Source organism: Heterocephalus glaber, unplaced genomic scaffold (assembly GCF_053883595.1).
Source record: "Heterocephalus glaber isolate CG9 unplaced genomic scaffold, H.glaber_assembly_v1.0 deba00000943, whole genome shotgun sequence".
Taxonomy (NCBI): domain Eukaryota; kingdom Metazoa; phylum Chordata; class Mammalia; order Rodentia; family Bathyergidae; genus Heterocephalus; species Heterocephalus glaber.
The window spans coordinates 6,263,863-6,291,661 of NW_028258175.1; the positions used below are offsets into that span (position 1 = coordinate 6,263,863).

The window sequence follows — 27,799 nt, forward strand, 5'->3', positions numbered from 1 at the left end:
GGGGTCGATAATGTACCATGTGGTAATGACAATTCTAATAACAGATGTAATAAAATACCATGTGGCCATATAGTAATTCTATTTTTAACCTTTTGAAGAACTGCCAGACTGCTTTCCAATATGCCTGCACTATTTTATACTTTCATCAGCGGTGTATGAAGGGCCCAGTTTCTCTACATCTTCTCTAATACTTGTTATTATGTTTTTGGGAAAATTATTATAGCCTTCCTTGTGGACTTGAAGTGGTATCTTATTATGGTTGTAAGTTGTACTTTCCTGATAGATAATGATGTTGAACATATTTTTGTGTGTGTTTGTGTCTCTTAGATCATTATTTTCTTTGGAAAAATATTTATTCAGATCCTTTTGGACATTTCAAAATTGGCTCACTTATCTTTTCATTACTGAGTTCTAAGAGTTATATACATATTCTATGAGCAAGTCTATTATCAGAAATAAGATTTGCAAAATTTCTCTCCCATTCTATGTGTTATCCTTTTGCTTTCTTTTTTGGTGTAATTTGAAACACAAAAGATTTAAATTTTGATGATGCCTAATTTGTTTATATTTCTTTTGCCTAATTCAAGTACATGAAAATTTCTTCCTATGTTTTATTCCAAGAGACTTATACTTCTAGCTCTTACATTTAGGCATTTGATTCATTTTGAATTAATTTTTGCATGGGTTGTGAGGTAGAGTTCCACCCGCCTCCTCCCCATACCAGGGATTGAGCTCAGGACCTTGTGCTTGTGAGGCAGGCATGGTGCCACTGCGCTAAATCCCTGGCCCCTGTTTTTGTTTTTGATACTGGAGATTGAACCTAGGGGCACTCTACTATTGAGCCACATCCCCAGCCTTCCCCTTTTTCAAGACAGGAGCTTACTAAATTGTCTTGCCTGGGCTTGAATTTGTGATCCTCCTACCTTAGCCTCCCAGAGTGCTGGGATTACAGGTGTGCACCACCATGCTTGACTCCAACTTCATTACTTTGCAGGTAGATACCCACTTGCCCTAGCACTAAGAGTACTCTTGCTCCCATTTAATTGGCTTGTACCTTTTTTTTTTGCTATTTGAATGAAAGAAAACCTAAATAAGTGGAGAGATGTACTATGTTCATGGATCAGAAGACTCAATATTGTTTAAGATGTCAATCTCTAAAATCAACTCAATTCCAATGAAATTAGCCTCTAGGTCCAATAGCAATGAAAATTTTCAGTAGAACCTTAGTAGAAATTAGTGAGCTGATTCTAGAACTTACATGGAAAAGGAAAGGGACTAAAATATCAAAAACAAAACACACACAGAAAACACTTCTTTTTTTTTTTTGAAAAAAGAACAAAGTTGAAGGGTATATTCTGTCTTATATCAAGCTTACTATAATGTAATATGAACAGGACAGTGTGGTACTGGTGAAACAGTACACATACTGACTAATGGAACAGAATAGAGAATCCAAAAATAAACCTGTGAAAGTGTTAAGATAATTCAATGGAGAAAGGAGAGTCTTTTCTAAAAAAAAATGATAAAATAAATGGATGTTCATGTTTTTAAAAAAGTGAATCTTAACTCCTATTCCACACTATATACAAAAATTAATTTTGTATAAAAAACACATAGAAGAAAGTATAGGAGGAAATCTGCAAATTTAGGGTAGGCAAGGATCTTTAAAATAGAACACTAAAATTATGAATTAGAAAATATTATGAGTCAGTCAATTGTACTTTATTAAAATTAAAATCTTTGGCTCTTCAAAAGATATTGTTAAGGCTGGAATGTAGCTCAGTGGTAGAACACTCTCCTGGCAAGCACAGGCCCCTGGCTTCCAACCCCAGTGTCTCAAAAAAGAAAGAAACATACAAAAATTACTGTTAAGAAAATGAAAGAGCAAACAACTGTGAGAAAACACTTACAGTGCATATGTCTAACAAAGAAATTATATGCAGAATATATAAAGACCTCTTATAAACAAGTGGAAGACAAACAACTACAAAAAAGGGCAACAGCAGGATATGAAATTTACCTAGGTATCCAACCATAGATGAATGAAGAAATAAATGTGGTGTCTACACACCATGGAGTATTGTTTATCCACAGAGAAGAATGAAATCCTGTCATCTGCAGCAATGGGTGAGTCTAGAGGACGCCAGGGTGAGTGATGTACGTCAGGCACAGAAGGGGAACTGTAGCATATTCTCACTTATCTATGGAAGCTAAAAAACTGGATCTCATAGAAATGGAGTGGAGTGGTGGCAACCAGAGCCTGGGAAAGATGGTGGTGGGGAGAGAGGGTGCGGAGAGATGCTGGTGGATGGCTCAGGGGTGAAGTTCTAATGCTTTACAGCACAGTAGGGCAAGTGCGATGAGTAATGATTGATTGGATATTTCAGGATAGCCAGGAGAGAGGCTTCTGAATATTCCAACACAAATAAATACTAAGTATTTGAGGCAATGGCTCCTCGATCTGCTCATTATACTTCACACACACGTGCTGAAATATCACACTCTACCCATAAATATGTATAGTTTGTGCCAATTAAAATTTTAAGATGTTAAATTCACTAATGTTAAGTTAGAGCTAATAACTATGACAAGTAACATTACTAGTCCCATTTTATTATTTGAGTAAAAGTCACCCCAGGGTTAATTCTTGTTGATTGTATATGTGTAACAAAAATAGGAATATAAATATTCCTCTTAAGAGTGGGCAAAAGATTTGAAAACACTTAATAAAATGTGTATGAATGGCCTATAGCACATGAGCAAATTCTCAAGATCATTTGTCATCAGGGAAAACCACAATGAGATACCACTTCACGCCCACTAGAAGAACTGACAGTACTTAGTGTTGGGCAGGAATTCTGTGTGGCTGGCTGGGATTCAAAATGGTGCAGCCACTTTGGAAAACAGCTTGCTGGTTTCTTAGAAATCTAATGGACACTTATACTAGGACCCAACAATTCCACTTTTATATATCAGTGAGAACCAAAAGCAAATGTTCCCATAAAGCCTTATATATTCAGAGCAGCCTTATTCATAGAAGTCCCAAAGTGGAAACTACCCAAGGTCCATCAACTCAGGAATAGATAAGCAAATTGTAGCATATCCATAATGGAGTAGTATTCAGCAATAAAAAGGGAATCAACAATCGATACATGTTACAACATGGATGAATACAAAAAAAAAATTATGCTGAGTAGAAGAAGCCAGATACAAAAAAGAACTTACTCTGTGATTCCAATTATAGGAAGCCCTGGAAAAGATGCAGTAATCTACAGTGAAAGAGAGCAGATCAGTGATTGTTTGGGCCTCAGTGAGTCATGGATCAACTAGAAAGTTGCACATGGTGACAATGAAAATATTCTTTATCTTTAGAAAGATCTGGTCATTGTCCCTGTGTGGCAACATTTTGCTGGATGTGAAGGGTGGCTGCCCCCCAGCAGGGGCCATGTGCTCTCCAGTTCCCCCTCCTCTCCCCATTCCCTGTTGTCTGAGACCCACCCATTGTACTCTCTGTCTTTTCTTTTTTTTGGTACCGGGGATCGAACTCAGGTCCTTAGCTTGTGAGGCAGGTGGTGGAACCACTGAGCTAAATCCCCAGCCCTGTACTCTCAGTCTTGTTAGCTGCTTTGGCAGATGTGGACATCTGACTTTGTGACCCTTGTAAATTATATGTCAGATGCTTTCATTAAAACCACCTGTACTTACTTTTGTAGCAAACCTCAATTATCCTAGGTTATCAGGCAATATGAGTTCTAGACAACTAAGTTTTTATAGGTAATTGAAGGTTAACCTGAGAATGAATTTGACTCTGGTTATTGAAAACTTTCTATTTCTGCTCCTCTAGGGCAGCCACAGAACACGACTAATTCTTTGTCCTTCAGCACCTAGCTAAGGACCAGAGCCAGAGGCAGGGCTTACTGTACGAGGAAGAGAGTTTTTGTTTTTGGCCTCAAGCAATCTTCCTGCCTCAGCCTCCTGAATAGCTGGGACTACAAGTGTGTGTTACCATGCTCAGCTTGGAGAGTTTTAAGGGAGTAACCAGGGTCACTCCGGGGACCAGGACTTACATTGGACGTCATTTTTAATTATAAATTCAAATACTAGGTGCATTCTCAGTACCCAGAGTTTGGCCTTTAACCACCATTCCTAACTAAAAGGACCAGAGCTTCTAAGAAAAATGTCCAATCCTAGGTTTGTGCTGGAAATGTATAAGATGATCCTGGGCCATCTTATCTTCTAGAAAGAAAAGAAAAATAGCAAAAACTATTGGGATTGGCCAAAAGGACTCCAAAGGATTTTCACTGGGGAAGACAGGACAATTTAAGTATTTAAAAAAACCTGCAATGTATTGAACCATATTAAATGTATTATTATTATTATTATTATTATTATTTGGTACCAGGGATCGAACTCGGGTCCTTCCGTTTGCAAGGCAGGCAGCAGAAGCACTGAGCTAAATCCCCGGCCCAAATGTATTAAAATTTCATGAAGTCATTATGGTACCAAAAATGGGAGGAGTAAATAAAATATTAATGCTAATGGATATTAATAGATAAATGTCATTGAATAGTTTGAGGCTCTAGCAGCTAGTATGTTCAGTAAACTGTGTAATTTCCTGTAAGGGTCTATAAATTATAGCTAAGAATGATTTTCACATTTTTTTTCTGGTATCAAACTCAGGACCTTGCGCTTTCAAGGCAGGCGCGGTGCCACTGAGCTACATCTCCGGCCCATGGTTTTTAGAAGGTAAACATTTTTAGAAGGTAAACAAGAATATATGACAAAGATGTATGTGGTCCAAAAAGGCCCAAATATTAACCATCTGGCCCTTTATGGAAAACTTTTCTGATACCCGATTTACCGTGTCCTATATATTCCCATTTAATAAAAAGAAACCTTCAAGATGAGATTTTCATGTAAATATTTGTAAGTTTGATTTTATTCTCCTACCAAATATGCATTAGTTCAATTTTTTCAAATAACAATAATTTGTATACTACCTATGACTTTTGCTAAATCTCTGTAGCACGTATATCATTATTTACTTAATATGCAACACCACGTCGGCTCAGTTTTTTGCTAAAATAAATTCAGCCTCATCCTAAGCAATACTATGAATACTAAGCAATATTATATCTGTAAAATAACAAGTTTGATGTGCTAAGACTTTTCCATTAAAACATGTTAAAATACCTTCTGAACTATTCAAAAAAGGGTTTCTTTGTGAGTCACTTTTAAAAAGAATCTCACTTACTGCCCTTGAAGAAGTTCTCTGCCAATTGTTTCCCACTGGCTGAATCAAGTGCTGGTCCAAGGACACAATGTCTTCTAGGGAATTTCCGTGTCTTCATGTTGTTCTTTAAAGGCAGCAGGACAGGCGTAGTCACGCTCATTTTGCAGAGAAGGCGAGGGCAGTGGGAGCCACCCACTGCCACAGTGAGTCACAAGCAGCTCTGGAAATAGAAGCCAGGTCTCCTGGCCTTAGCCACCACCCACCGACACACTGGGAAGGGGCACAGATCAGCTTCTCGTGGGGAAGCCTGGAGTGTAGCAATGGGGTGGTCCGCCTCCACCTGCAGGGGCTTCTTGTCAAGCCAGGCTATGTGACTAACAGGGTTGGTAGGAAAATTAGCTTCCTCCACAGTGCTTCAGTAGAGACACAATTGGGTTTAGATGAGCCAATCAGAGATGGAGAATGTTGCCAGTGGCAATAAGAGAGAGAAAGGAAGCTGAGCACGGTGGTGTGAGCCTGGCACTCTGGGAGGCTGGGACAAGATGGTTGCAAGTTGGAGCCCAGCCTGGGCAACGTAGTGACTTAGTGCATCTGTCTTTCAAAATTTAAAAAAGCCGGGGATGTGGCTCAGTGCAAAGACCCTGGGTTCAATTTCCAAGACCAAAACAAAAACAAAACCAAATACAGAAGTGAGAGAAAGCTTGCATGCACTTGCAACTTAAAAGGGGGAGCTCCTGGGGTGTAGGTCAGGGTACACTTGCCTAGCCGAGTATGTGTCAGCACTGGTTCAACCCCAGGCCCAGAAACAAATGGGGGGGGGGGCGGAAAAACTGCAGGGGAGCCAAGCAAGGAGTCTTTTAAAATAATTTAGCCGTTCCTTTTGTGTCTTCTGAATTTGGGACCAGATTGATAATTAACCTTTTTATTTATTCACACAAATATTTGTTAAGCACCTACTTGTGCTCTGCATTGTTTTATGGGGTGGGCGCTCCTTACAGAATAAAATAGTAGAGTAATAAATCCCTGCTTTCATGTAGCTTCCATGCCCACAAGACCAAAAGAAAATTAAAAGAGCAATTAAAATTTAAAATTTATGTTGATCAGGGTTAGGTCTGAAAACCTGCAGTGGAGTCATTCGTTTTGCAAAGATTGAAATGTTTCACAATAGGGAGTGTTGGCCAAGCTTGGGGAGGAGGACACCTTCGCAAGCCCACGGGGTGAAGTCGGCACGCCCTGGCAGTGTCTCCTACCTTTGAACCAGGAGTTTCGCTTTCTGTGCACGTGCGAGCATCCTCGCACGGTGCGTGTGTACAGCATGAGGGTGTTGACGATGACCCTGCGATACCTCAGACTGGAAAGCACGTCAGCACTCGGAAGGAGAAGGCTGCTGGGGTGGGTGGGGTGGAAGCAGCCGCTCTGTAAGGGTGTAGAAGCCGATCGATCGACTGAGAGCTTTGGTCTCTGGGGCTGGCTGCGGGATGTGGCTGCAGATAAAGGCTGGACTAGACCAGGGCGCCAGGTGTGCTCGGGGGCTGCAGGTGAGCCTGTGTGGATGTGCTGCACCTCTGGGATCACCCCAGGCCACCTGGGCTCTCTCTCCCTCCCTGTACTGGACTTGAAACCAGGGCCTTCATTCGAAGCTAAATCCCCAGCCCCGTTTCATTTTTAAAATTTTGAGACAAGGTCTTGCTAAGTGGCCAAGTTGCCCAGGCTGAGTTCGAACTTTCCATTCTCCTGCCTCAGCCTTGCAGATGCTGGGATTCCAGGTGTGTGTCCCAGAGCCCAGAGTGCCGCCTGGTGTCTTCCTGCAGCTCATGACCCTGAATGCTCACTCTCTGTGTTCTGGGGTGTGTACGGGATTGGAAAGCTGGCTCCGAATGTTAAGCACTATGGCAGTGTCCCTCGAGGTCGCCTGGGTCCTCTGGCGGCGGTCGGGTGGGCCACTCCCTTCTGGGGCAGTGCTGGAGTGGGGCCCACACAGTGCTCCGAATGCGCGTGTCCTCCGGGGTGGCCGCTCTCTCCGTGCTAAGAGCCCTGGACCCTCAGCGTCCCCAAAGGCCCAGGTGTTAAAGGCTTGGCGAGCAGCCTGTGGCTCTCCTGGGAGGAGGTGGAGCCTGGAAAGGGGCCTGGTGGGGGGCCTGACATCGGGCTGCTCTCCTGAAGGGGACCATGGCATCCGGTCTCTTCCACCCCCCTCTTGGTCCCTGGCTTGCGCTGAGGGACACTTCTGCTCCCCTGTACTGTCTGTGACATGCGGCATCGCCATACGCCCTGGACCAGGAGGCCCGGAATGGGATCCTCCGAAACTGTGAGCCAGAATAAGCCTCCCTTTATTAAGCTGATTCTCTCAGGTATTTGATCATGGGTCACAAAGCTGACTAACACAGTCCCCCTCAGTCTTTTGATTTTCTTTTCTCTTTTTTTGGCACTAGGGACAAATTCAGGGCCTTCACACTGAGCTGCACCCCCAGATGTTTTTTTAAAAGGGTCTCGTTAAGTTTCCCAGCCTGGACTCGAGCTTTCTCTTCTTTCTTTCTTTCTTTCTTTCTTTCTTTCTTTCTTTCTTTCTTTCTTTCTTTCTTTCTTTCTTTCTTTCTTTCTTTTCTCTCTCTCTCTCTCTCTCTTCTCTTTTTCTCTTTCTTTCTTTTGCTTTTATTTTTTGAGACAGGGTCTCACTGTGTAGTTCAGGCCGGCCTTGAACTCACTACACAGCCCAAGTTGGCCTCAAACTTTTGGCAATCCTCCTGCCTCAGCCTCTCGAGTGCTAGGATTACTGGTGTGCACCACCTCACCTGGCTCTGAGATCAAACTTTCCATCCTCCTACCATGCTCATCTCAGGCTTCACTGTGTCATCCATAAAATGGGGATATCAGATCGCCACACTTTAGGTGGTTGTCAGAACTCAGTGAGATAAAGCATGGTGTCATTTCATGGTAGTTGTTTGTAGATCTTATTGTTCTTTTATTATCGTAGTTATTAACATTTTATGCAAGGAACAAAATCACTCATAATGGCCCTGGTGTTCACCCGGGAGACTGTCATTTATGGGGGTGGCTGGCTGGGAAAGGAGGCACCGATTATGAGCAGAGAGCAAGCCCGCAGCAGACCTGGAAGATGGCAGCAGTTTAGTCTTAGCCTTTCCAGACTCCAGGACTGTGAGAACTAAATGCCTGCAGTTAGAAGCTGCCCATTCACGGTGTTTTATTACAACAGCCCGGACAGACAGGGACAGTTGGGCCAGCTGCAACGTGCCCAGGGGCAGGGAGCCCCACCCACCTCCCTTCCTCCCTGCATCCTCTCTAAGATGCCAGGACACCTTGCCTCCACGCAGACACCAGCACTTCCTTTGTCCCAGAGCAAAATGAAACCGTCTTTTTCAAAGAGGCCCACGATGACGTGAGCTTTCTAATCTGAAGGGGTGGGTGCAAGGGGTCCACTGGGCCAGAGGGTCTTGGGCAAGACCCAGGAGGACCTGGAAGGGAGGCAGGGACCCCGACAGTCAGCGTGGGGGCAGAGACCCGACTCGGTCTTCTCCCAGCCCTGGCCACCTGTCCACGAAGAGAAGCTGGATGGTCCAGCTGGTCCGGGGCTAAAGGGATCAGATAAGCGCTCAGAGCCTCAGGGTGGGTGAAGGACGCTGGCCACACCTTGCAGGGAGAGTGCCGGGCTCCTTGGAAAGCCCTGTGGGGCCGGACCTGAAGCCATCACTTGGGTCCCCCACCGGTGGTTCCATCCCCCTAGGCCAACGCCACGGATGCCTCCTTGGCCTTCTCAAGAGGTCCCCGCTCCGAGCTCAACGCACGCCTTGCCACTGCTGCACCTGCACGGCACAAAAGGCGGGGGCCGCAGGTTCAGCAAAGAGTGGCACCCGGTGTGTGCAGTTTAGCATCCCCGCGGCCTCCCTCAGGCCTGTAGCTCTCGCGGCGTGGATTTGCCCACGCTGCACAGTGAGAGGCGCTGACGAGGACACAGACTCTGTGGGCCCAAGCTCGCTGCTCACGCCCGCTTTCCTCCCCGGCTGGCTGCAGTTCAGGGTGGCCGGTCAGAGGCCCAGCTGCACTCGGCCATGGCACCCAACAGAGCTGGGCTTCCTGAGCTTGCTCAGAGGCCTCATGTAAGTCGCAGGGGGGCGTCCTGCCGAACACGCTTTGTGCCCGGGTTGGGCCATCTTTCCAAACAAGGAGCATCTCCTATTCCTTGGATAGAATGTGGGGGTGAGTTTCCTTCAATATTGAAAAGGATGGGATAAAGCCAGAGTCTGCAAGAAAGGCTTACAAGGAGAGGCTCAGGGCGGGGGTGTGGGTCTGTGTACACTGTGCACCCTTGGGCAAGCTGCACAGCGTCACTGTGCTTCAGTGCCCTCATTCCCATAATGGGGACAATATTAACCCTGCATAGGGATACTTAGAGCAAGGCCTGGTTCACAGCAGTTAGGGGCATCGGTTCTTACTACCCTTCATTCCTTTGGCGGCTCAGGCAAGTGAACCTCACTGCCTTTCAAATGCAGAAAGGAAACTGCAATGTGGTGCATTCAGTGAACGGAGCAGTTAACTAAGTGCTGGTGGCGTTATGCCGATCAGACGCTGGCAGGAGCAAGGGTCTCAGCCCCAGTCCACGGCACCGCCATGGCATGGCCCTGTCCCTTGGTGCCAGATGTGAGTCGTCCCTGGAGGGAAGGTGCTGAATGACTCGATGCAGTGACACCTCTTTCCCTGGTTGAAAAGTAGGATGCAGTCTCTCATAAAGTTGCCAGCCAAGGACCAGGGTGGGTCTAAGTCTTTGATGCTAAATTCTGAGATTTTCATTTTTGTATGGGAGGATGAACCCAGGGTCTTCACACCGAGCTACATCCCCAGCTCTTTTTAAAATTTTAAGATAAAGTCTCGCTAAGTCACTAAATTGCAGAGGCTGGGCTCAAACTCGTGATCCTCCTGCCTCAGCCTCCCACAGAGGAGGGATTATAGGGATGTGCCACCGCATCCAGCTTAACTGTCACCTTTTCCCAGGACACACACAAGATAGCCTGCACATATGCCTTCCCCAGATTCAACAGTCTCACCCCACTTCCTTCAACCCTGTCTCCCCAGCTTTGCCCTCTCCTTCCTCCTTCCTTTTCTTCCTAGTTTCCTCCCTCTTTTTTTTGGTACTGGGGATGGAACTTGGGTCCTTGTGCTTGCGAGGCAAGTGCCGGAACCACTGAGCTAAATCCCCGGCCCAGTTTCCTCCCTTTTTAAAGCAATTTCCTGACATGCTATTTCACCCTGTATCCTTCTGTAGATAGCTCTAAAACAGAAGGGAATTTTCTTTGGTAATGAAACCACCACTATAGCACTTAATATTTGTTTGCTTTTCGGTACCGGGATCGAACTCGGGTCCTTTCGCTTGTGAGGCAGGCACTGGAACCACTGAGCTACATCCCTGGTCCAGCACTTAATGTTAATTATCATGGGAACTCATTTTGTTTAATAGCGAAAGTTATAAAGAACAGAAAGACAATGACCACGAGACAAGTAACCCTAATCTGCACTTTCCTCAAACTGCAGGACATTTTGGGGTGTCACAGGTTCACAGACCCCATTCTGGTGAGAGGCTCCTTTTTTTAAGTATTGGGAAATAAATCCAAGGCCTTCACTCTCAGCTACATCTTCAGCCCTTTCAATTTTTAAGAATATTTTGATTTTGAGATGGGGTCTCTCTAAGTTGCTAAACGGCCTAGGTTGGACTGGAACTTGCAACCCTCCTGCCTCAGCCTCCCATACTATTGGGATTATAGGTGTGTGCCACCATGCCTGGCTACTCAGAAGCTTTTTTTTTTAGGTTTTGTCGTTTCCACTTTATTGCTCAAGCATGGGACTTGAGGTGCACCTGGACCTTCGGCACCATGCAGAGAGGAGGCTAGGGGCTGGGGTTACAACCTGGGCAAGAAGAAAATCTGACAGGAGGGGAAATACTGAAAGGGAAGACCGGGATGGTCAGCAAGACACCAGAAGACACATCACTCACACCATCTGGGGTGTGGAAGGGAACCAAAAGGCAATGGGCAGAGCAGTGGTTTTCCCTTGGCCCTAGCACTGCAGGGGGGCCACACGTTTGCAAATGGACTGGGGCAGGGAAGGATTAGGATAACAGCTGCCTGGGACTTTCCCTCTATGCCCTGATCTCACCTCAAATCCCACCCCTACCACCTGCCCCCATCTGCCACTTGAAAAATGGACTTAACAGAGGGAGCAAAATAAATTAACATTTTCATCAATATGTGAGGATGGACTTGTGCTCATGGATAATAGGGGAAGATCAGAAGCATTTTTTAAAAAGCATTTTTAAAAAAAGACTCATGCATACAATGAACAGGATGAGTAACAGTAGTTGTGGGACCACTTAGACCCCTTCAGAGACCAATAGGATAGTTTAGATCTAAATAAAATCCTAAATACACAGAGCTACTTTAAATTTTAAATTTTGAACTTTAAAATTTTAAGATCTCACCCCCAAAATAAACACTCTGACATGGTTCATGACACAGAGCCATCTGCCACAGGTGGACAGACGCGAGTTCTGTGGGCCTGGATTGCAGGAACTCTGATGTTCCGAGACATGCTCACGTGGACAGGGCCCAGGAGGTGCCGATCTGTCTCAGGCTGGTGCTGGCCCACTGGCCCTGTCCCCAGACTGACTGCCCCACGCACTCGGCCGCCTCCGAGCACTGCTGAGAGCCCTCGGCCGGCCCTGGCTGCAGTCATGCTGTCCTTTACCCAGTACCTTTCTTTGAGTTGACTCACTCCTGTGTGTGCTTAAATGCCGACACGAGCCACATCCTAAGCACAAATGTCCACAAAATCACAGGTTGGACATTACTAATTATATGTATTTTCTAATACCTCAACACAAATAATTACCAGTGCGATGAAAGAGGGCCGAGTGTGCTGTCTCTAAACCATCGGCAGCTGCCTTGGTCGGGGCATGGATCCAGTGGAGCCCTGCCCTCCCACCAAACACTGCCAGGTTAGATAAGACACCTCCTCACTGTGACTCAGTCAGGCTCACTGACCCCAGGGGGCCCAGCTGCCCTGCCTGCCCTGGGTCTCCTCACAGAACCTGCTCGGTGGGTTTCTTCAGCACTGCCCCGGAGCACAAGGGCCTGCAGCCCAGAGATAGCCTCACCAGTCCTGCCAAGGGGACAGAAGTCCCCAGGCTCCAAATGTCCCTGTCCGAAAAATCCTCCACCTTTTATCCTGTGGTGCCGGAGTGGGACGTAGGCCTCGAGCATGCTCAGCAAGCGCTCTGTACTGAGCCGCAGCACCAGCCCTTCAACGGCCTTCCAGGAGACGCCAACATTTATCATTTCCTTATTCTTCTGCTGGCTAAGTGTTTGTTTTTTGGTACCGGGGATTGAACTCGGGTTGTTGCGCTTGCGAGACAGGCGGCAGAACCACTGAGATAAATCCTCGGCCCATGCTGGCTAAGTGTGGCAGCTGGACGGGAAAGGTGGCCATGCTCAGGGCGGTTACATTCTCCCCACCAGGCTTCTCTGCATGGGTGTGGATGCTCATGGCAAGAAAAGTTAGAGGAGCGACAGAAATGGAAGGGTCAACAAGCTACGCACAATATGCAATGGAATACTAGAGTGTTGTTAAGAAGGATGGTTAATTTATTTTTGCTTAAAACAAGTTGTGAATTTATACTGATCAATGTGCACAGGAAAAAAAAATTGGATGGCACTAACCGGAATTCAGGTAGTGATTATCTCTGGGAAGCAGGAGCTTGGGTTTCTAAAACTGGATGTGGTGTGCATACCTGTAGTTCCAGTTACTCAGGAGGCTGAGGCAGAGGGATCTAAAGTTTGATGTCAGCCCATCTTAAAATTTTAAAAAAGGGGCTGGGAATATTGCTCAGTGGTAGAACACTTGCCTGACATTTTCGAGGTCCTGGCAAAAAATGCATGTACCCGTGTTTTGTAACTTTCCTACAATGAAGATATATTGCTTATATCTTAAAAAGCAATAAATGCATCTTTTTAAAAAATGCATCTTGTTTTTATAGCTACATGGAAAAAAGCTTTTGATAGACTACAACTTGGAAAAATTGAGATTATAGGTACAATGGTCCTTCTGTATCTGCGGACTCAACCAGTCTTGGAGAAAAAAATATATATATACTTTTTCCTTCTTTGGTATCAGAGAGCGAAGTCAGGACCTTGTGCTTGTGAGGCAGGCACAGCGCCACTGAGCTAAATCCCCGGCCCGAGAAAAAATTTTTTTTTAAAATTGCATCTGTACTAAACATGTATAAAATTTTTTCTTGTCATTATTCTCTAGACAATGTACTAGAACACTACAACTTACATAGTGTTTATATTGTATTATGTCTTATAAACTAGAGAGGATACAAAATGTATGGGAGGATGTGGGTAGGCTGTATCCAAATGCTGCATCCTTAGACTTTGGAACTGGGACCACTGCATATGGGAAAATTGGTTGTTAGGGAAAAATGGTACCAAGGTGGCAGGAAATATAGATCTTTTTATCTTTATTTGATTTATCATCTCTATCTGTCTATCTATCTATCATCTATAATACCTATTATTTTTGGTGGAACTGAGATTTGAACCCAGGGAACACTGGGCTACATCCCAGGCCCTTTTAATTTTTTACATTATTTTGACACAGGGGCTCACCAAGTTGTCCTTGTTGGCTTTGAACTTGGGACTCTCCTGCTTCAGCCTGCTGGGTAGATAGGCATGCCACCATACCTGGTTTAAAATTTTTTTTAATGTTAAGCTTCCTAGAATTAAGATACAGCTGGAGCTGGGGGAGTCCCAGAGAGGCTGAAAGACTTAGATGAGGCCTCTATTTGGGCCTGGGAGTAGCTTGGAGGTGTGCTCTTGCCTGGCAGCTGCGAAGGCCCAGGGTGTGAGTCTCAGCACCCAGGGTTTGAGTCTCACAAAAGGTTCTGTTATTTGGCAGAACAAGGGCTTGCAAAAGAAGTTAAGATTAGATGTAAACTTCAGTTTATGTTCTAACATTTGTGCCTGTTTTCCAAAATTTCTGTATTTTTATAGTCTTTTTATTTTTTAATTCAGAAAGAAACCACAAAGGTGTTCAACCAACTTTAAAACCCACCTAGAATCTCTGTCAAACAGATACTTCTTTCCACAGCTTCCGGAGGAGGGTTTTTCCTTGCCTCCTGGGGACAGGGGACGCCAAAGATGGGTTTCAGCCTTGCGGGTGGCGCATGCTCACAATCCCAGCACTAGAGAGGCGGAGGAAGGCCCAGGGAAGATTTGAGTTCAGCCTGGTTACACAGTGAGGTCAAGGCCGGCCTGGACTATGTAATCAGACTCTGTCTCCAAACAAAGTAACCCAAGGAGACAAAAAAAAGATGGATTTTGGAGGAACACACAGGCACTTGTATTTCCTGGGTGGCTCCTCTCTTCCCTACCTGTTGACAGAGTCTGAAGCCCATGTTTGCTTTCCTTATGGCCGAGTTCTGGGCTACCCCAGGCTTTAACCTGTACAAGCCCAGTCGCAGGGGGAAGCACCTCACCCAGCAGGCCCAGCACCAGGAGCTATGACATCACCTCCCGGGGGACAGAGGATGGGGGTCCCATGGTGCGCACCAGAGCCCAGGCCTGCCCTTCCCTGGCAGTACCGGTGGTCATTTGCCAGGGTAGTTGGGTGCTGAGAAACGGCAGGAAGGTCATAGTCGGTTTCATTTGCTCCCTGCCTCCCTTCCTTCTCCGGCCTGGAGTCAGCTGGGAAAAGATGGTATCAGCCACAGCTCAGAAGACGTGTGTGTGTGTGTGTGTGTGCGCGCGCGTGCGCGTGCGTGCGTGAGTGCACGTCTGGAGACAGAGGCGGCTACTCCACTGGGAATAAAACGTAATACCCTGGAAGAAAGTCAGAAAAACAAGGCCAACCTGCTAATAGATGAAGGCCTCAGCCCCTCTGCATCCCACGGGGGAACACGAATGACGTTATTGTTACTATTATCATTATTCACAATCCTGTGGATTGAACTTGAGGCCTTGCACTGAGCTACATCCCCAGCCCTTTTTTATTTTGAGACAAGGTCTTGCTAAATCTCTAAGTAGTCCCAGCTGGGCTAGAACTTGTGACTCTCCTGTCTTGGCCTCCTAGGGTTCCAGGCCTATGCCTCCGTGCCTGGCTGGATGGCACTGTTAAGAAAAATGTTTTGCTCTAGCGTCAGAGAGACCTCAGTGGAGTCTTTGTGTCATCTTTTCCTGGTTGAGTGATCTTGGCAAGATCACGTCAGCCCTCCTGGCCTCAGTTGCCCCATCTGTAGGTGGAACCGGCCGCCGCTCCCCCTCGAAGACTTCCCCACCCCAGTGAGGTAATGCAGAACACTGGGCACTGTGTCGAACAAATGTTGGCTTTTGGGATTATTAGGGAGAAAGAGGAAACTGTGGGCGGCTGCTAAGTTTACAGCCTTATCTGCAAGGCTGCCTTAGAAAGGATGGGGGAGGATCCTGGGAGGGGACTTCCGAGCTCCATAGAAGAAAGATTCTGTCTTGGACTCATTTCCCTGAAGCTCGGTGGTCACTGTATCACATTCTTCCCAAAACTTTCAGTAGCTCCCTGTCTGCAGAGTAAAGCCAGGACCTTCACTGGCTTTAAAGACCCCTTACAGCCTGGTTCCTATCAGCACATCTCCTTTCTTTCCCCTCACTTCCCTTCAAAATGGGCCAGGGGTCAAGTACTTAGGTTCAAATCCCAGCTCTGTCATCCACCTGCTGTGTGACCTCGTGGAATTTACTTATCCTCTCTGTGCCCTGGTTTTCCCATCTGTAAAATGAGAGAGATAGTACCTACTTCACTGGTTTGGTCTGAAGATTCGAACATGCATAGGGAGCACCTAGCAGATGGTCGGGGGAGGATCAGGATGGGGACAGTGCTGAGAGCAACTTCTTTTTTGCTTCTTGTATCCAATGGGCCCTTGATGAATCCCGTGGAAACTCTAGAAATCCCCTTGCCATGCTTTGTGCTTGCTCCTCTCATTGGTGTCTCTATCCCAAGGATCCTCATCCTTTGTCCAGGCTCAGCTCCCATGCCACCTCTGCAGGAAGGCCCCAGTGTAGAGTCATAGTCCATCCTCCATGGCCTGGAATGTTTCCTGGGGACCAACCTCTCCTGTTTCCCATCTGCCTCGTAGCATGGCTATTTATCTGCTTCTTTCATCGACCCTACTGGTGGGAGAGGTTCCCAGACAGATCCCTCACTGCCGGAGCTTGTCCCTCCACACACAGTAGGTGCTCAATCAATACGTCTGGGTTCAGGGCTGGAGGCAGGGTCGGCATCCAGACATTATGCACTGTCCTGGTCACCAGGGCTGTTTTTGACTGGAAGCCTTTCTAACTGGAAGGTGCCTTTCCCTTAAACATTCCTCCTGTCACCACTGCTGTGAGTGGAGGGGTGACAGAAGCACCCGTCTCCTTCCATCTACCTGCCACTTGCAGCTGTGTTATAGGCTGAAATGTGTCATCTCTACTTTCATGTGTTCATTACGGAGATTCCTTAAAAACTAAAACTAGAGGGCCAGGGATTTAGCTCAATGGTTCCGCTGCCTGCCCTGCAAGCGCAAGGTCCTGAGTTCGATCCTCGATACCAAAAACTAAAACTAAAACTAGGAATTCCATTTGAGCCAGGTATTCCCCTCCTAGGTGTCTCCCCCAAAGCATTAAAGATACCATATTATAGTAATAAGTGCACACCCATGTTTATGGGAGTACAATTCACAATCGCTAAACCTTGGAAGCAGCCTATATATCCATCAACAGGTGAATGGACAAAGAAAACGTGGTATTCACACACAGTGGAATAATACATTGCCATAAAGAAAGCCATCTGTAGGAAAATGGATGCACCTTGAGACCACAATGCTAAGTGAAATAAGTTAGACACAAGTTTAACTAGGGCATGGTTTCTCTGTATCAGAAACCCAAAGTATAAATAATTTAAAGAGCAAAATGAAAGATAAGTAGGAGGAAACAGAGATAGACTGTGTGGGGATGAGAAGGGGTTGGTGAGACTGAAATGGGAGGCGAGGAAGGGAAGTAATGTGCAGTGTGATGAATGCGTTGCTTATGCAGCACACACATGTACTGATGAGAAAGGGAAGAACTCCTGTGTGAAGAAGCCGGAGCTCCAGCGCCTCGGAACGCGCCTGTATCTGGAGACAGGCCATAGGAAGAGGCGATTAAGCTAAAAACAAGGTAAGAAGTGTGGGCCTTACTCCAATCTGACCGGCGTTTTGCCTGAACAGTAAATCTGGGCACATGAAGGGACACAGGGGCGCGACAGAGCGAGGGCCCTGTGAGGACCCAGTGAGGAGGAGGCCATCTGCAAGCCAGGGGAGCTCCGGGGAGACCGGCCCAGCTGACACCTGGATCACCCAGCTGAACCGGGTGAAGAGGGGCGGCTGCGGCTTGAGCTTTCCAGTCTGGAATTCGTTATGGCAGCCTGAGAGGACCAAAAAGCAGAAAAGGGAGAAGGGCCTGTAGGACCGAGGGTGAGGAGTGGGTGAGAGAGGAGACTGAGGTCCCCGAGTGTGGGATCGGGAGGACCAGGACATCGAGGCCAACCTACCGTCCCTGAGTAGGAACGATTTCGGCTTTGGGGTGAGTCTGGTTTTTTCTCTCCAAACAAAGAATTTCATAACCGTCTACGGAAATGGTTCCATATTGAAGCCCCTGCCTCGGAATCCTTGCTCACTACCAATTTAAAGGCAGTAGGTGGCTAGGTGTGGTGGCACACACCTGTAATCCAAGCTATTTGGGAAGCTGAAGCAGGAGGATCATAAGTTCAAAGTCAGCCTGGGCAACTCAGGGAGCTCCTGTCTCCAAATAAAAAAGGGCTGGAGATGTAGGTCAGTGGTGGAGCACCAGGACCTGGATTCAATCCCAGCACCAGGAAAAAAGGTGGCATGTGACAAACACACGCGCACACACACACGCACACATTTTCCACTTTGAGACAAAGAGTCAGTGTTAAAAACTTCTGGCAAGGGCTGGGGATTTAGCTCAGTGGTTTCACTGTCTGCTGCACAAGCACAAGGTCCTGAGTTCGATCCCCCGTACCAAAAAACCCCCAAAACAAACAAGCAAAGAAAACTTCTGGCAAAAGACCCTGCAGTTCTCCTGTAATGAGGCTGGCAGTGGCTTCTGCCCTCACTTGGAGAATGAATCCAAACTCCTGCTGTGGGCCTGAGGGACCCCGGCCATCCAGATGCATCGCCCCTTCTCCTTCCTGGCTTCGGATCCTATGATGCCTCATTACACCTCAGGGCCTTTGTGCCACTGTCCCCTCTGCATGGAGCAGGGTTCCCTAGGTTGCTGGGCCCTGGCAGCTCCACACCGGGGCTGGTGGTGCTACAGGGCCATCCAGTGAGCTCTGCAAGGAGAAACGCCCTCCCTCACTTTGGCCAACCGCCCTGGCCAGGCCGGTGTGGCCTCTCTCTCTACACCGCAGACACCAGCTTCCCAGGCACCACTACACAGTCAAGGCGCTCCCTCACCCTGGCTTCTTCATGAAGACTCGGGTCCAGGCCAGGTCCGGAGGGGCCTTCCAAGCTCCAGCCAGCACCGCAGAGCCGAATGCTCTCCCAGCCCGGCAGACCTGTTTGCCTGTTTTCTGCCATCTCCTTTGCCAGAGCCTGACTCTCTGAGGCTGATGGACTGGGCCCCGCTCCTCCCGCTTCTCGCTGGCAGCAGAGTTTGGTGCGCCTCACGGTAGCTGAATCCACCTCTGGCAGCTGTTGGGTGCTGGAAATGCCCCTAATCCAACTTTGGTGTGCTGTGAGCGTAAAGCAGAGTCCAGACTCCAAAGAAGCAGCATGAAAATGAAAGGCACGGAATAGCTCATTAACACTTTACAAGATGCTCAGAGCTCTGGAGCTAGATGGACAATGTGAACGTACTTAACTGTACTGACTGGTACACTTAAAAATGGTTATGGTGGGCCGGGTGAGGTGGTACACGCCTGTAATCACAGCATTCAGGAGGCTGAGGCAGTAGGATCTCTACAAGTTCGAGGCCAGCCTGAGCTACATAATGAGTTCAAGACTAGCCTGAACTACATGGTGAGACTTTGTCTCAAAAAACCCAAAATACAGCTGGGGATTTAGCTCAGTGGTTCTGCCGCCTGCCTCAAAAACACAAGGATCGGAGTTCCATCCCCGGTACCAAAACAAAAACAAACAAACAAAAAAACCCCAAATAAATGAATGAATGAATGAATGAATAAATAAATAAATAAAATAAACTTTAAAAAAGGTTGAGGATTTAGCTTAGTGCAAAGACCCTGATTCAAGTCCCAACACAGCCAAAAAAAAGGAAAAGAAAAAAAAAGTTAAAGAAGTCAGTTGTATATTATATGCATTTTACCACCATTAAAATTTAAAATAAGTTGAACATAAAAATTTTTAATATGGAGTCCATACTGAAGTGATCATATTTTGGATCTATAGTTTCAATAAAATAAACCATTAGTATTAGTTCCATCTGTTTCTTCTTTGCTTTTTTAAAAAATGAGGCTTTTGAAACATTTTAAATCGTGTGTGTGGTTTAAATTGATTTGTGGCTTGTGTTATATTTGTATGGGACAACACTGACCCAGAAGGACAGCCAGCACACAGCAGGCGCTTAAATAGTGGTTGAGTCTCAGAATGAATACAGCTGCTGCCCAAGAGGTGCTTTCTGAGCATCAGCAAACTTGGGTGAGGGAGGCAGAGAGGGCAGGAACGGATGCTGTGTGGAGCAGTTTACAGAAGTAACTAACTCGTGTCTATGACTAGGCTGAAAGCAGCAGCTGCCATTCGCTGAGCACCTAGCATGTGCCAGCCACTGTTCCGGCACGTTCTGCAAGCATCTCACTTAATCCTTGAGTCCACCCTTCGAGGAGTCCCCGGCACAGGGTCACCCTGCTACAGCGGAGGGCACAGAGCACAGGCAGCATGAGTGTCTCCCTCACCTGCCTTCTGCATAGCCCTCCTGCTCTGTGTGACTTTAAGCCCCTGCCCAGCACAAGCTGCTGGCACCAGAGGCTTCTGGGAGGCACCCTGCTCTCCAGGGTCCAGGAAGAGTGTAGCCAGTCCTAATCTCTGATCGCCGTGAGCTCAGCATCCAGATCCGGCCGGCAGCCCTCTCAAGTTCAAGGGCTCCGGGGAACCGGTCCTGGCCCAGGTGGTCATTCCTGTTCAGGGCAGTCGCGCTCGATGGCTCTGAGCCCAGTATAGCCCTGGAGCTGCAGCTGTCACAGCTCTCTGTGGGTGTGGCCTGTCTCCTTCTGCCTTGTGGCTTCAGGCCTCAAACTGGGAGTCACCCAAGCCCGGCCCCATACCGCGGACTCAAATCCCCAGGAGCGGGCTCCCTGCACTATCTGAGGCAAGACCTCCTTGGGAAGGGTCCGTGCTGGAAGCTGCGCAGATCAGAGCCCTGGGTATGGGGAAGAAGTCTCCAACAGACAGACACAAAGTTCTGTCTTCTGCCTGCTCTAGTCATGTCTGAATCGTCTTTTCGAGCTTGAGGAAACTGCTCCAGTCTGGTTAAACAGTTTGGCTGAAGAAGCCACCCAAGACCTGACTCCCTCCTTAAGAACTGGGTGTCAGGGAGTCTGTGAATGAAGACCCACTGGGCCTGTGCCCCGGGAACTGCTGAGAGCAGCGGGACCAGCCACGCCGGGGACCAGCCACGCCGGGCCCCAGGAACTTGCTGGGGAAGCAGGGCCTCAGGCCCATCCTGCCCCCCCAATCAGAAACTCGGGGTTCTAACAAGCACTCTGCCTTGTAACCACTTTCCAGGAACTGGAGACTGCTAAAGTCTGAGAACCACCGGCCTGAGGCCTTAGGGCTCAAAGGCTGCCACTGAGACTGGCAGCAGGGGTTTGTTAGAAACACAACATTCAGACCCCACTTAGCCTGCGGGGTCAGAGTCTGCGCCTTCATTTTTTACTTATTTTTGGTGCGGGGGATGGAATCCGGGGCCTCATGCATGCTAGGCGAGTGCTCCTTCACTGAGCTACCGCCCAGCCAGTATCAGCGTCTTAACCAGCCTCCAGGTGATGTGGAATATTACAGTTTGAGACTTGTCGGCCTTGAGGTCCTTACGGTTCAGACAGAGGGATCAAACTGAAATGTTGTTGGCTTTCTCACAAAGCCCACCAGACCCATCCGATTAGAGCTCAGGAGGACTAGGTCTTGCAGTGTTTTGAGAGAATCTGAAACCCAGACGTCAAAATGAGATTTGCCCATTTAAATAGTAATAGGAGCTGGGCATGGTGGTACATACCTATAATTTTAGCTATTTGGGAGGCTGAGGCAGGAAGATCACCAGTTCAAGGCTAGCCTGAGTAACTTAATGAGACCCTGTTTCAAAATAAATTTTGAAACAATAGGGTCTAGGGATGTAGCTCAGTGGTAAAACACTTGCTTAGCAGGCTCAAGGCCCTAAATTCAATCCCCAGTACAGCCAAAACAAAGCAAAACAAAACAAAAGTTGCTTAGCAAGTTTGAGGACCTGGGTTCGATCCCCAGCACCCTCCCCCTCAACAGAAATTACTACATGGAATGCACAAAATAAAGCCTGAGGGTACAAGCTTGTGACCCTGCCTGTAGGCTCGGGACAGGAGCCTTAGCCAGCTCTCTGATGAATATGGGAAGGGGCGGCTGGCCTCGCTCCGCCAGGGCACACGGAGGGCGTACCAGGCGCGGTTTTCCAGCTCCACCACCTCTCAGAGCCATCTGCAGATCTCACCGACACTGCTGCCTGGCTGCCCCAGACACTGGGATTCACGTGGTCGTGGGTGTGAGGGCAGCACCAGCTTCCCCAGAGCTCCTGGAGAATTCAAATGTGCTTCGGGTTTGGCAACTGCTGGCCAGAGCAGGGCTCAGCAAACTTGTCAGTTCAGAGCCTGGCATTTATATTTGAGAGCCTTGTGTGTGCTCCTACTTGAGGGTCATGTGACACTGAATTTTGATGCATATAATTTGCATGTGTCATGAAAAAATTTTTTCTTTTGATTTTTTTTTTTTTGATGTGGTACCGGGAACTGAACTCAAGGCCTTTGCTAAATCCCAGGCCTTTTTAAAAACACTTATTTTAAATTTTGAGACAGGGGCTCACTCAATTGCTAAATTGCCCATGTTTGGCTTGAGTGCATGATCCTCCTGTCTGAGCCTCCCAGAGTGCTGGGATCTAGGCGCGCATCACCACAGCTTGCTTCTCTTGGGCTTTCCCAACTGTATAAAACCACCCTTAGCTCACAGGCGCCACAAAAGGGCCAGTAGATGGAACCGGGCCCATGAGTTGTGGTTTGCAGGCCCGCAGGGCGGGGGCCAGCCCAAGGGCTTCTCCCTCCCGGCCTCGTCTGCCCAGTGACCCCACACAGCCTCCGAGCCCCAGGGGCACCTGACCCCGGCGAGGTGAAGCTGACAAGGCCCTCGGAGCCCTAACCGCTCTGGCTCTGTGCCTTGACCCTCCACAGCCCTGGCAGGAGGTCAGGGAGCAGCTTCCAGCCCAACCTCCCTGGCTGTGATGTCGCTGAACCTTAGCATGTAGTGAACATTTACAGGCAGCAGGCTGAGTGTTTGACCCAGGCCATCTCATTTCTTTCTCGTGGCCAGGGAGAGCTAGTGTTATCGCCACGAGTATTGCTATATTCCCATTTGCTTTAGATGAACATGAGGCACAGAGAGGCCAAGTGATTTGCCTCAAGCCACACAGTGAGAATGGCAGGGCAGAATTAAATCTGTGTGTGGCCCCAGAGCCTGATCTCATAACTAGTTTTCTATTGACCTCCCTATTATCTATGTTATGGACAAATAACAATCTACTGCCATCACCAGTCACCACAGTGCTCAGACACCTTTTCAGGGACAGCAACAAACCAACCTGAGCTCTTTGGATATTTCTGTTTGTTTGTTTTGAGACAGGGTCTCCTTATGTAGTTCAGGCTGGCCTTGAACTCACTATGTACCCCAGGCTGGCCTCGAACTCACAGCAATCCTCCTGCCCCAGCCTCCCAAGTGCTGAGCTTACAGGGATGTGTCACCACACCCGGCTGGCAGAGGATCAACCTCAGGTGCCCACCTTTATTTCTGTTCAGAAACAAATCATCAAAGAGGGAGAAGGGTCCAGAAGGAAATGTCACTGTGCATGGTGGGGGTCTGTGGTGGCAGCTCTGGGGACCTCCCCCGGCCAGCCTGGGAAAGGCCGGGTCCCTGCAGGCTCTTGGCCATGCTCTGGCCTCTCAGCTCTCTGCTCTTCCCCGCCGCTGGGGCTCATGGGAAGGAAGCAGGCCCTCAGTGGTCTCTCCCTGGAAGTTGATCCACTCCCCAGTCCTTCCCACACTGGGCAGCACCTACTTCTTCAAATCCAGCCTGCTGGGAACTCTGAGGCGGAAGCCCCAAGCAATTCCCTTAACTGCTGCCTCCCCCACCAGAGTATTTTCCTGTGTTTGCTTTGCTTTTACGACTTGAGCCAGGCCCTGAGCCAGGGCTTTGGCCGCTCAGCTCAGGCAGCCCTTCCCACAGCCCAGGAGCCAGGAACCAAGACTGTCGCTGTTTTACAGGCCTCGGAGGTCCAGAGCAGTCAGGCCCTGAAGTCACAGAGCTTGAAAGTGGCAGAGCTAGGAGTCCAATTGGGGTCTTCCAGAGGTCAGAGCCCAAGCCCTTCACTGTCTATCTAGGGAGTAGAGGTATCACATCCGCTGCCTCTGTTTCCCCATCAGCGGGCTGGGCTTTGGGTCCGAGAAGCTGTGTGAGTGACCAGAAGGTTGCTATGGTGATTGTCATAGGGACGATGGTGCTAAAGAGATGGGGATGAAAGGCATCAAGCCAAGACAGAACGTGAAAGCTAGTAGGCAGCGTGTGCTCCCGTGGCCCCATTTCCCTGCAGCCTCTGCGTCCAGCTTTGCCTTGAAAAGTCTTGGGCCCTGGGCCCACGTCCCCGTCTTGTATCAGGGGCAGCCTGGCATGGCCACCGAGACCCAGAGATGGGCCCAGACAGCATGGGCTTCTCCTTCCCACCCAGGCCAGGAGACTGGAGGAAGCCTGTCCTCCCAGGAGGTTTGGAGGCTGAGAATCTGGAGCCCCGAAGGACAGGGGCTGAGACTCGCAGCCACACGCAAGCTGGGCACTGGTGGCCCGCTCTGCTGGGGGAGACCTGGATCTTCACCCCCAGGGGGACCAGGGTGACACCCAGCAGACTGAAAAGCCAAATGCTTAGAGCTGGCTGCAGGCGGCCCACAGGCTTTGAGAGCCATGTGCCCGAGAAAAAATGTCTACTCTTCCTCCATACTCAATTCTTCAATGAACCAGGAAGCTGAGAAGAGGCCAAATGGGACGGACAAAGTGGGTTTTGCAGTCCAACTGCCTGGCTTTGAATCCCAGCCTCTTCATTTGCTAGCTCTGTGTGACCTTGCACAAGTTACTTAACCTCTCTGAGTCCATTCTTTATCTGTAAAATGTAGGCAATTATACCACATGGACTACTGTGAGCACACAATGAAATCACACAGTGAAAGAGCTCGGTTTCCCCATCTGTGAAACAGGGATAATAATTCTACCTCCCCTTATAATTGCTGGAAGAACTCAGTGAAGTGGTGGATGTTCCTGGCAGGCAGTGAGTGCCCACAAAACACTGCCTAGGGCTTGGGTTGTCGCTCAGCAGCGGAGTGCGTGCTTGGTGCACAAGGCTCTGGGTTCTGTTGCCAGCACCAGAAAAAGCAAAGCAAGACGAATCCCTGCCTGTCAGTATGATTATTACTGAAGGATAGAAAGCCACACGGCCAGCAGCATTTAACCTGACAAACCGTGTGGCGTCTTGAAAGAGAAACGGAATCCCTTGCATCCCTGTGCGTCAGGCAAATAAAGCAAATAAAGAACAGTGGCCACGTCTCCTGGGGGGCATGGGGTGGGCCTTTAGCCAGCAAGGTCGTCAGATCCTGCAAGAACACGGCCGGGGGTGAAGACCAAGGGACACCGGGAGGGGCCTGCAGGGTGGCCGGGAGCTGAGATGGGCTTCCCTCCACCCCGGGCTCTCAGCATCCGCCCACCGTTCACCAGCAGGTGTTCAGCGAGCGTCTCCCAGAGCAAGGGCCACAGGGTGAGCAAAACGTAAGCCCGGGGGCCCCGGCGGAGGGTCCTGCGTGCACCCAGAAAACACTCCTGACAGCTGAGTGAGTGACCCGACTGCAAATCAGCGGGCTTTGCATGCAGAAGGGCGCATCTTCTCCCTTCCTGTCCCAGGCTGCCCCCCACCCCGGGTTTGCCACCTCGGGTCCCTGGCTCGGCCGCTCTTGAGCTCCAGGCTCTGCCACCGCCTCACATCTGGTTAGTCACTTCCGGTCGCCGAGTTCCAACAGGTAGGGGTGGCGCCCAGCGAGGCTGCTCCCGCTGCACCACTCCTCCCGGCACCGGCACCGGGGCCTGAGTGATCCCGCAGTTCTTCCCCGCCCTCCGTCCCTCTCCGGACGTGATTGGGGGAGGGGGGAGCGGGGACACAGAGGGCGCTGAGCCCCGACGCCAGCCTGGGTGCCTCCCTCCTCTTCACCACTGCCGGGACAGCCAGCTGGAGGCGGAAGCCTGGGAGATCCGAACCCCTAAACCGCCGTGCTTTGAGGACCGGAGTCACCTGCCCAGGCAGCCTGGGCTAAACCGGCCCCAGGCCCCGCTTCCGCTGTGGGTGGCTCCGCTGCAGCCCTTCCACTCCTGGGTTTATGCATCCTAGGAGGGAGGGGCGTCCTCGGGTGCCTCGGGAGGCCAGGCTTGGTGTCTCCGGTAGCTTTGCATTCCTCTTCCTGCCCTTCCCCTCTTTTTCCTGTCTCTTCCTGCTCCTGTCAACCCTTCCTCCCTGCTCTATTTTTTATTATTAAATTCTTTTATTGGTACATTGTAGGTATACAACACAATTACATGTCTCATTGGGAATGGTACCTTTACATAATGCACCTTGGTTCTTATTTTTTCCCCATTCCTAGCCCTCCCTTCAGGCCCTCCCACTCTCCCTGCTCTATTAATGAACACCTACTGCTGCCTGTCAGACCTGTGTCTGAACATTTTCCAACCCCCGTCTCTAACACGTCCTTCCCAGGCTGTCTTCAGATATGTCCATGGCCTCAGACCCAGCGGCTTCTCGGGGTCCCTCCCAGTAATCAAACCCAAGCCACCACCCTCTAACCCTTCCTTTTCCCTGGGGTGCAGCCCTCTAGCAGGGGAAAGGGGACCCCTCCTGGGTGGGGAGCGGGCGTGATTTTTCCCAGCACGATTCAAAGTCCTGGGCTAGATCAGAGACTCACTGAAGCCCACACAAACAGTGCAGGGTCGGAAGAAGGGTCGCAGAACCAGCCTGGGAGGTTGTTTACGATCCTGCCTCCCCTTTAGGGTTGGAGATGGAGCCAAGTCCTGAGCCTTCCTGAGGACACAACCGGTTTCCCAGAGCTTGGTCTCCCTTCCACATCTGCCTTGGGAATGAGCTTCCCAGCACTCGGGGCAAACTAGGCTGCCTGGATTTGTCCCAGAGGTCAGCAAGGAAGGGGCCCCAAGTCCCCAGACCCCGATCTTCAAGACTTCCCCCGTCAGGGGGGACTGGGGAGGAGGAGAAAGGTGGGCGGGACTCCGGCTCCGAGGCCAAGGGCAGTTGGGTCTTCAGGTTCTGTTCCCACCCAGGCACGACCCTGCTCTCAGCAAACCCACCGCCTCTGCTGAACCCCTCCAGGTTCGGCTCTGCCCCATTTTCTCTAGGATGCATTGCCTTACTGTAAAAAATAAATTTCCCCTTTAAAAACAAAATTTCTAAGGCTTTCAGGCTTCTTCAGTTTATTGAAAACCACGTTTATTTAGGACTTTCTGTGGGGCTCGACATTGTTCTAAGTATTTGATACATTTAGTCTTTGTAACATCCCTCATGAGATGAGAATTATTTTCATTTCTGCTTTCTAAGTGAGAGAACTGAAGCACACAGAGATTGAGTAACTTTCCTGAGTCACACAGCTACAGGATAAAACCAGGATCCAATCTCTGTGGGTTTCTTGGGTGCAGCATTACCGAAGCCTTCATATCATGCCCACAGCCAAGATTTTGTCTGACTCAATGTTTTGGAACTTACACCAGGGAAACACATATATTTTTAAAATTTTGCAAAAACAGTGATATGAAAATACAGACTTGATGGTTTTACAAACTGCCCAGGTGACCACCTTGTTTAAAACTCTGGTCTTAGGACTTGGCCCAGGGATGATTCCCATGTCCTGCTCTCCCAATCCTGGCCCTAGAACAGTTCCAGGCACACAGGGAGGGCACGTGTGGACAGAGCATTTTAATCCTCACAGGCCACCTCCTCGACAGCCCAAAAGATCTGATGTTAAAGCCCTTACATTTATTTTCTTTTGAGTCATTCCTATTTTTTTAATTAGGACAAAGTGTATACCATGAACTTTAACATTTTAAGCCAAGTAGACAATTCAAGGATATTGGCAGCACTTAGAGCGGCGTGCAGCCATCACCACGATCCATTTCCAGAAATTAAAACAGTCACCCTGTACCCATTAAATGGC

General features: G+C 48.8%; 1 protein-coding gene across 4 annotated transcripts in view; it reads right to left on the reverse strand.

Moving 5' to 3' along the window:
* Scnn1b (sodium channel epithelial 1 subunit beta) overlaps positions 1 to 27,799 on the reverse strand; it is a 58,751-nt gene that overhangs the window by 24,768 nt on the left and 6,184 nt on the right. Inside the window, exon 1 of one of the 4 annotated variants that reach the window (XM_004855941.4) lies at positions 5,255 to 7,767. The exons of the other annotated variants lie outside the window; for them this stretch is intronic. The gene's annotated coding sequence lies outside the window, so the exon portion shown is untranslated. Of the gene's footprint in view, positions 1 to 5,254; positions 7,768 to 27,799 lie in introns of those variants that run through there. 4 annotated transcript variants of the gene reach the window in all.